Genomic DNA, 11,148 nt, shown 5'->3' with positions numbered 1-11,148 from the left:
TTGGGAAAATTGGGGAAAAATAATAAGTAGTTTTGCAGCTAGTGTGGAATTAATATTGGGAAATTGAAGTTATGCTAAAAATTTCGGCAAGTATAGAGATAGTTATTGAAATGCGTTATGAGCCTGAAGGACTGAGAAAATGGTGGAATTTATGTGAAATGTTGAAAATATTGGGAAACTACTTTGGAAAAATTTGGGAAAATCCGTGCTAAAGTGTTATTCATCAAAGTGGTGAGCAAAATTGATGTACGGGAGGAACAACGTTGGCGCAGTAAGCTCAAAGAGCGAGCATCGTTGATGAAAGGCAGAGATCCATTTTGAGACAGTACAATGAGGACCCCATAGACTCAGCTTCGAGACCGACGAAGATGGTGGGAGAGAGCGAGACCAGCGAGAAAGCTGGAGAGAGCGAGAGTAGAGAGAAAAGTTAAAGCTGAAAAGAGCGAGATTGGAGAGAGCAAGACCAGCGAGATTGCTGGAGAGAGCGAGAGTGAAGAGAGCGAGACTAGCGAGAAAGTGGGAGAGAGCGACACTACCGAGAGTGGAGAGAGCGACACAGCCGAGAGCAGAAAGAGCGACACTGCCGAGAGCGGAAAGAGCAAGAGCGCCTATGCTAGCCTTGCTTTGTCCGATTTGAACGTCACGCCCACGCCTCGCCTATGTATTGAACGGCCGAGCAAGCTTCTGGGCGATGTATTTGGACGTGTTAGGGTGGATTATGCATGTAAAAACCCTAATTTGAATACAAACAAAGCTTGAAGATGTAAGGGAAAACGTCAATTAAAATCTAGGTGTCCGATTAAGAGAAATTGTTAAACCCTAAGAAATTGTGTTGGATGCGTTTGGGAAGAACACATTGAACCAAGGTGAAGTCAGCTTATGTTGATAAAAGGAGGATTAAACATTTGGCCATGCAGCCAAGTAGGTACTGTCAATCCCATGAGCAATTTGAATGCCTATAAATAGAGAGTTGGGATTTCAGTTTCAAATCACACAAAAATCATAAATTTCGTAGAGAAAGTAGAGGGCAGTGAGGGTTCAGAGGAATGTGTCAACTTTGGACGAGGAGATTTGAGTGATTCCAAAGCCATCTAAAAGCTTTGGAAGTCTAGTATTCAGAGTAGGGCTGCCGGAGGAAAAGGCTTAAAGGAACTAAGCTGGAGGTTGAGAAGAAGGTAGAAGGGTCAGACTGTCAGATCAGTCTGGGCCAGTCTTGAAGATTTTGAGATTCCGGCTAAACTACGAGGAATTCTGAGCTGAAAGTTTAGGGTAAGATTCCTAAGACATTTTAGAATAAGTTTTTAGAAGGAAGTATTTCTAAATAAGGTCCAGAACTATGAGTAATCTAAGTTGTAAGTTGAATCTGAATTCTAGGGGTGAAAAAGGAACTCGAGGAGCTACTAGAGTGAAAAGTTCCTAAGAGTTCGAGGTGAGTGGCTAAAATGTTTTCGAACTAAAACGTTTTTAAATTGTTTTGATTACAAACGTTTTATAGAAAGCATGTTTGCGAAAATAATTCTCATGCCTACTAGTTTTCTAAAGTGGTTTCCAAGCAAGTTTGAATTGTGATTTGAACGCATGCATATTGTTGAAAAACTATTTACATATGTATATGTATTGATTTTATCTAGCATGCGTTACTATCTGTAAATCCATGTTGTATATGTGTTATACTGTACATACTTTAAAGAGAAAATTTGTTTATAAATAGTTTTGGTAAAATGCGATGCTGAAGTACAAGGAGAAGACATCCACCCAACTAGATACTAAAGTACAAGGAGAAGGTATCTATTGGTACTGAAGTACGTTTGAGAAGGCACCAAGCCAACGGGATACTGAAGTACATTGGAGAAGGTATCCTAGTAGCTCGATACTGAAGTACAAGGAGAAGGTATCTGAGCAGTAGTACCGAATGTGTGAAGGTACTTAGTGTGGCCACAGGTGAATAAAGTCAGAGATTGAGCAAAAGGGTTCTCTCTGGACTAGTAGTTGGTGTTGGGATTATTTTACCAGATATACAGTACTTTGATTTGAGAAATGATTGTACTGTTTTATGTTTAAAACAGTTTTATATACATTACGCTTGGAAATTATTTATGCTGCAAAAGTTTATAATTTCAGATAAAACTATTTCTCTGAAATTAATGCATGAGAAGTTTACTATGTTTTCTCGGTCAACTCACTCGGCGTAGCTCACCCCAGTTTAAATGTTTTTGCCCCCCCACCCCCCCCCACAGGTACGGCCAAATCCTCCTGAAGACAGCTCAGTAATCGGCTCTGGCTACTAAAGGACCAAAATACTTGTAAGCCTTTTGCTAGGTGGTTACTGTTAATAATTGTACACATGTTACTATTGTTCATATAGGGAACTAGGGTTTGGTGGGTTTGGGACTTGTAAATCTAATGTTGTAATACTCTAAACATATTAAGTTTCTAAGTTAATAAATTGTGGGCGTACAGCCGTCCCGTTGCATATAATTTGTATTTGGTATCAGAGTTATTCCGCAAGAGTTTTTAGGCAGTAAGTGTCAGCCTAAGGGTTGATAACTGCTGTAGTCACGCCCTTCTCTAGGCTAAGAGGGTGATCTGGGGTGGGGTGTGACACAATGGAGGATATGAACAAAGATGAATGGATGAAAGCTATGGATCTCAAAATGGAGGCGATATACATCAATTTAGTCTGGGATCTTGTAGATCAACAGGATGGGGTTAAACCTTATAGGTTGTAAGTGGATCTACGAGGGAGTTGACTATGAGAAAACTTTCTCACCTGTTTCCATGTTAAAGTCTATCTAGACACTTTGTCCATTGTCACATATTATGACTATGAGATTTGGCAAATGGACGTTAAGACCGCCTTTCTAAATGGCAATATTGAGGATACCATCTTTATGTAACAACTAGAGGGATTCATATCCCAAGGTCAAGAACAAAAGGTTTGCAAGCTTAATCGATTCATTAATGGACTAAAACAGGATTTTCGATCTTGGAGTTTAAGGTTTGATACCGCGATCAAATCTTATAGCTTTGAACGAAATGTTGATGAGCCTTGTGTCTACAAGAAAATCATCACTAGTTCAATAGCTTTCTTAGTCTTATACATAGGTGATATCCTACTCATTGGGAATGATGTAAGTTTACTGATTGATGTGAAATAGTGGTTAGCAGTGCAATTCCAAATGAAAGATTTAGGAGAAGCGCAGTTTGTTCTAGGGATCCAAATCTTCAGGGATCGTAAGAACAGATCGCTGGCCTTGTCTTAGGCATCATATATTGACAAGATGCTTGTAAAATATTTGATGGAGAATATCAAGAGAGGTTTATTACCTTTCAAGCATGGAATTATCTTCTCTAAGGAATAGTGTCCTAAGTGAAGGGATTGGAATTTCCCGCAACAGAAGCAATTGGATGCGTTAATCTCTATATTTTGTTTTACAGAACACAAAAATTTCAGAGTGATGGAAACTATGGAAAAACATAATCCTAAGCACGTTTTCTATAGTTCAAATTTGAGAGGAAAAGATTAAGAAATCACTTACCCATTAAAGACCATTTTTTTGCATTTCTTTCCAATTCGTGTTGTCTTCTCCCAATCCCACAAACACCGCAACTGGACACCACCACGGGGTCTTCCCCATTACTCTCAGGGATGGGATCCGTGCAGAGTTGTGGGTTTGCACATAAATTTGGTAAGAGGTAAGGAGAAAATAATTGAGAGAAGAAAAAACTTCTTTGTATCCAACCAGAAAGTTTGAGAAGAACTAGAGAGAGAGTAAGAGGGAGAAAACTTTATCTCTCCTCATTTGTTACATGAGGGAAGGATATATTAAGGGGTAAGTGAGTTATAATTCCGTCTCCCCCACTCATTAAATTTGAAATAATTAAATTTAAATTCTAAATTTGAATTTAATATATATATTAACCACTATATGTTATATCACATATAGCATATAACCTATAGTTAATATTATATCATATATAACATAAACTATAGTTTATTGTTATCTCAAATAACCTAAGGTATTAATATGAATCAAATTCATTTTAATTTTAACCTATAGTTTTTATATGAATCACATTCATATAAATAAAAATTGAATCATATTCAAATTATAACACCTCTCAATAAAATATATAAATTTAATATGAATAATTCATATTAATTTCAACATATAGTTCCTATATGAATCATATTCATATAATTAATATTTGAATCATGTTCAAACATTTATTTCTCTCATAAACCTATATAAATTTAATATGAATCATATTCACATTAAATTATAACATATAGTTTTTATATGAATTACATTCATATAATTAATATTTGAATCATATCAAATATTTATTTCTCTCATAAAATTATATTTAAACTTAATATGAATCATATTCATATTAAATTTTAACATATAATTTTTCTATGAATCATATTCATATAATTAATATTTGAATCATATTGAAATATTTATTTCTCTTATAAAAATGTATCAACATACATTATATTATATAATGTATCAATATTCACTATTTAGTCGTATCTTAAACAATTAATTCCCTTTAATTAATTTGAAAATTCAAATCATACCAAAATTAATTTGATTCCCATCAGTCCTCACTTAACTAACGAGGGGACCTTATAGACCTATAGATTGAAGCTCTAATGATACAAGATTATTTGATTAAACTCTTTTAATCAAATTAATCAACATTCATTCCTTCGGTATCAGTCCTTCATTCTATATATGCTATTTCAATGAATCTGTATCAGTTCATAGACCGGTAACACTTAAGCTTGAGTTCATTCACCGGAGGGTAAGAGAAAATCACTACTACCGGTCACTCCACTAAAGACCGATAGCTGAACTTTTTGCACTATAGATATATTTCTGTGTCCATTGGATATAACCAATCAACAGTGCATTGACCCTTTACAAATCGGTCGTAAGTACAGTTGCATCAAATTACCTGTACTATAGAAAAGAAGTACCACTTATGACCAAACCCCTATTGGGTACCACTTATGACCAAATTACCTGTACTACAGTTGCATCTAACTTCTTAAGTACCACTGATCCCTCTAATGAACAATTAATCATAGTCCAATTATGACCAAACCCCTATTGGGTGAGACGCCTCATTGTTCAAGCCCTGAAATCAACCCTTAAGAGAGCAATTTATCTAATTACCTGTACTATAGAAAAGAAGTAAATTCCTTCTCGTGTAATTGTGTTCCCAACTCTTCAATCAGATTAATCCCGTAAATGGTAAGCTTATTGAGTTGACGAATCTGGCCACTCTTACCTATCCGAATCAAAGAATGTCCTCATAGGTAAGAGTTCATAACTCACTCAGGATTAAGATCAAGTCACCTATGGTTATCCTAGTGAAATGTAAGTTTCTTCTAACAACGACGTTATAAAGAGAGACTTAACATTTCATGGTCTGGTCTTTATATAAACTCTTTTGTATAAGATACCCCCACTCACATGTCTCCACAAGAATGATCAGGATTAGATCATTTGTAATACTTTACAACAATTGAAACAATTACAAAGCGGACCGTATATGTAGTGTTAATAGGATAAGGCACCCAACCTTATCCATATACTACATACCATTTAGGTTATCACTTAAACATGATCCACTTGTATGTCTCTACATACATGTTTAAGTTATATTAGATAACCTTAGAACTTAGGTTAATGGATTATTACATAAGTAATATAAAATTAATCAACCATTGATTCAATTAACATAAAACTACGAGGCTTTAGGGCATACACCTCAACAATAAGACACCTCAAGAAGTTGAGGAGATGAGACAAGTCCCCTATGCATCGGCTATTGGAAACCTAATGAATGCAATATTATATACTAGACCTGACATTCACTATGCAGTGAGGATAGTCAGTAGATATCAGTCTAATCTAGGATTAGATTACTGGACAACAGTTAAAACCATCCTTAAGTATCTTAGGAGAACGATAAGCTACATACTTATGTATGGGTCTAAAGATTTGATCCTTACAGGATACACTGACTTTGATTTTCAAACTGATAGGGATTCTAGGAAATATACTTCAAGATTAGTGTTCACTCTTAATGGAGAAGCTGTAGTCTAGAGGAGCACTAAGCAAGGTTGCATAGCTAACTCTACCATAGAGGCAGAATACGTAGTGACTTGTGAAGCTGCCAAGGAGGCTGTATGACTTAGGAAATTTTTGATTGATCTAGAAGTTGTTACAGACATGTCAAAGTCCATCACTCTTTAGTATGATAATAGTGGTGCCGTGGCGAATTCTAGGGAGCTTAGAAGCCATAAGAGTGGAAAACACATAATGCAAATATCATCTTATACGGGAGATTATGCATCAAGGAGATGTAATCGTCACGAAGATCAGTTAAGATCACAATGTTGTTAATCCATTTACAAAGGCTCTCATGGCTAAAATATTTGAGGGTCGCTTGAAGAGTCTGGGTCTACGAGACAGGCCTCATCTAGTTTAGAGCAAGTGAGGGATTTTTATTGGCTGCATAATGTATGCCCTAGTTTCTTGTTTTTGTGTATTGTACCTTGTAACTTTACTTTGTATTTATACACTCCACTAGCTTTAGGACCAGTGGGACATTGTTGGAGTTGATGCATTAAATCTCGTGGTCTTGTAGTTCGTAATTATATTTGTACAAACTTATTATTTACCTAATAAAATAAATTGTATTTTATTTCAAATTTAATTGCATTAAACTAAAAACCAATAAACTAAAATTCAAGGTTATTAGATCTAACTTAGACATGTATGTGGAGACATACAAGTGAATCATGTTTAAATAATAACCTAAATGGTCTGTATTTGATGGATAAGGCTGGGTACCTTATCCTAGTGACACTACGGTTATGACCTGCTTTGTAGTTATTATAATTGTTGTAAAGTGCTACAAATAATCTGATCCTGATCATTCACGTGGAGACATGTGAGTGGCAATATCCTATACAAAGAGTTTGTATAAGACCGAACCACGAAATGAATAGTCTCTCTTTATAACACTATTGCTAGAAGAGACTTACATTTCACTAGGATGATCGTAAGTGACTTGAACTGAATCCTTAGTGAGTTATGAACTCTTACCTATGAGGGCAGTCCTTTGATTTGTATGGGTGAGAGTGGCTAGATTCGCTGACTTAGTAAGCCTACCATTTCTAAGATTTGTTTGATTGAGGAGCTGGGAACACAACTACACAAGAAGGAATTCACTCATTCTCTATTGTTAGGGTAAGTAGATAAATTGCTCCCTTAAGGGTTTATTCTGGGTCTTGAACAATGTGACGCCACACCCTTTCCTTACCTGAGAAGAATTATGTTATAGTTAGACTATAAGTAATTGTTCATTCGAGGGATCAGTGGTACCTAAAGAGTTAGCTGTAATTACAGGAGTAAAATGACAATTTGGATCCAACTGTATTTACGAGCAATTTATGAAGGGTTAATGCACTTTTGATTGGTTATATCCAATGGACATAGAAATATATCGATAGTATGAAGAGTGCAACTGTTGGTCTTTAATGGAGTGACTGATAGTTAATGAAAGTTGATTAATTTAACTAAAGAGTTTAATCAATTAATCAAGTATCATTGGAGCTTCAATCTATAAGTCCATAAGGTCCCCTTGTTAGCTCAATAAGGATTAATGAGAATCAAATTAATTTTTGATTAATTTGAATTGTTTTAATTAATTAAAGAGAATTAATTATATAAGATATAATTAATATAATGTATATGATACATTATAATATAAAGTTTTAATGAAAGAAATAAATATTTGAATATGATCGAAATATTAATTATATAAATGTGATTTATATAAAAACTATAGGTTAAAATTAATATGAATATGGTTCATATTAATACTATAAGTTACATGGAAGATTATGAACTACAGGTTACATTATATGTGATATAATATAAACTATAGGTTATATGTTATATGTGATATAATATAAACTATAGGTTATATGTTATATATGATATATACATATAGTGTAATATGTATATATATATATATTAAAGTAGTTACTATATATATTAAATTCAAATTTTGAATGGAGAAGAGTGGTTGGTTTTAGAAACCAACGTGATATCTCATTTGAAAGACAGACGAGACATTAGATAGTGGCTTGGTAGAGTGAGCTTTTTCTTCCTTAGAAGTGTTCTATGAGAAAAATAGAAGATCATCTTCATTCTTTCTCAACTCTTTGTGTAATCTATGTGGAAATTCTTCTCTAAAATATAAAATCCCCCCTTTACCAAAATTGATATATATAGAAGCCCAAAAACTCCCTATTGATTCTCATCCTTGAGAATAACAAGGAAGAAAATGTGGTGGTGCCATTTTGGTTCCTGTATGTTGTGTTCGTGTTGCCGAGTTTGGGAAATCAGTTTTTTTTTTTGTTTGCGTTCGTGCTGTGGAGAGGAAACGTGAAGAGTTGAGTTCTTTAAGGGTAAGCCTCTCGATTATTTTCTCCTCCCTGTTAAATTAGGCAAATGCATGCGTAATTAATTTTAGTTTATCTTGGTTTTTGTCACTCTCAATGTTATGTTCTATAAAACAAAATCGGGATACAACTGCAGCCAATCGCTTCTGCTTTAGGGTATTCCATGTTGGGTCATATATCCTAAAACTCATGGTTTGTAAACAACAAAACTTATTTTGAAAATTCAATAAGTTGTTATTGAAAATATGTATTGCTTATTTCGTTTTAGAAATCCAATAAACTAAAAGACCCGTGACTATTACATGAGTACTTAAATTTTATGTGGAGATGTAAAAGTGGATCAGGTTCAAGTAAATAGTCAAAATGATCTATAGTATATGAATAAGGTTGGGTGCCATATTCTTGTAACACTATTGGATTCGACCCACTTTGTAGTTGTTACAAAGAGTTGTAAAGTGCTACAGACGATGTTATCCTAATTCATATATGTTATGATATAAGGAGTGGGGGCATCCAGTGCAAATGGGTTTGTACAAGATCGGGCGACAAAATTAGTCACTCTTACTTTATAACGCTGTTTACTGTTTAAGACTGACTATTTCAAAGCAATAATCTAGGTAACTTGACCTTAATCCTGAGCTAACTATGAACTCCTATTTATTTAGGATTATTCTTAGATTTGCATAAGTGAGGGTTGGCTCAATAGCACCGACTCAATAAACCTCCATTTCAGGGGGTAAGATCGGGTAGATAACTGGGGACATAGAGTGTAAGATGGAATTCACTCCTACCCGCTTTCAGGGATAGTAGAGAGGTTGTTCCCTTAAGTGTTGATTCCAGGTCTTGAACAAGGGCCCCTACCCTCTCATTGGCCCGAGAGGGACTCGGTTTGTTGATTGAATCACAAATCATTGTTCATTAGAGGATCAGTGGGACTTAAGGAACAAGTGGTAACCTCGGGGGTAAAACAGACATTTGATCGAACCGTTATTACAAACAACCTATGAAGGTTAACTTACTAATCATGGTTATATCGAGTGGATATAATATATTTACAGTGAGGGGAGTGCAACTATGGACTTTAGTGGAGTGACCCATTGGTTAACGAATGAGGGTTAATTCGGTGTAAAAAGTTTAGCCAATTAATCTTGGATCGTCGGAGCCCATGATCTGTAGGTCCGCGAGGTCCTCTTACTAGCTCGTAAATGGATTAGCTTTAGAGTAGCGTGATAAGTTAATTTGAAACGTTCAAATTATAATTTAGCGAATTAGTAATTATATGTGATATAATTACACGTTTAATTTTAGAATTAAATGTATTTTGAGAATCGATTAATATATAAATATGATTTAAATATTAAATTCATGAAGGTGAAATTTGTGTAAATTAATTTAATAATTGATATTAAATTTATTAAATTGTTTAATTAATTATTAATTATAATTTTATTAGAAAATTAATTTTGTAAAATTAATAAAAGTTTTCAATTTTGAAAAATCAGATTGATTCTAGGAATCAAAACTTAAATTGAAAGAACACATAATAAGAAATGTTGGATTTCTCCACTCACAACAATCCCACTTGATTTTGTTTCAATCTTCCAAGCATGAGATGCTCCCCATGCAGCCTCCTTCATTGCATGATTGTCTTGCAATAAATAGAGAAGATGGAAGTAGAAATTGGGCATGCAATTGCTGATGAACTTGCTGAAGTTTTGTTGAAAACTTGTAAGGTTGAAGAAGTATTTTTCAAGTTGCATCAGTGAGCTTCTTTCTCCAAATTTCCTTCATTCAAGCTTATTTTGAATCCCACAACTCAATCTAAAGCTCTAAGAGAATAGTAGGAAAGATCTTGAGGTGGTTCATAACGAGGTTTGGAGAAGATTTGCAGCTGAATTCGTGATTCAAAAGGTTTTACAAAGGTATTACTTGAAACCCTCTTATTATTGTATGAACATGCTTTATTTACAGCTAAAATTAATGAATTAGAATGCTTATTGATCCTTGTTGCTTCCGTTGCATGTTGATATACACCTACAATTAGTATTAGAGCATTATTTAAGCATTCAGTTTGATTTAATTTTTGCTTGGTGCGTGTTTTTCATGAGATATATGAAAATGGTGCACTGATATGGTTTTTTGAGTTTTGGCATTTTGATTGATTTATTTATTCCTTTTTTACATGCAGAGGAAGAAAAAGAAAACTTAAATTTAAAAAAACAATAAACAGAAAGTTTCTTTACCCCTTTTTACTTTTCATGAGAAATTGGCTAAACTAAGGAAAAAGAAAAAGAAAATAGTATTAAAATTTCATTTTATTGACCAATCAGAATTGCCTTCTAGGATCTATAATTGCCTCAAAAGGTCCAATATACATACATTATTTGACCTTAACAGTAGACATAAATCTCCAATTTGGAGAAAGAGGACTTGTCTGATCTTGATTTCTTGAGTAAATTTGTAATTGGCTCTTGTTTGATGAGCTTCTATGTGTGTTCAAGAGTCTATAATTTATTTGGAGTCATTAGAGTTGAAATTAAATTGTAATTGAAGAAAGAAGTGAAGAAGGTCGAGCAGCAGAAACTAGTTCTTCAGCATTTGCTCAAATCTCATTGTTCAAGCTTCGAGCAAGATTTCCATAATTCGAGCGAGAGCAA

Source organism: Benincasa hispida, chromosome 12 (assembly GCF_009727055.1).
Source record: "Benincasa hispida cultivar B227 chromosome 12, ASM972705v1, whole genome shotgun sequence".
NCBI classification, from domain to species: Eukaryota; Viridiplantae; Streptophyta; class Magnoliopsida; order Cucurbitales; family Cucurbitaceae; genus Benincasa; species Benincasa hispida.
Note: the sequence above shows the minus strand (reverse complement) of the source record.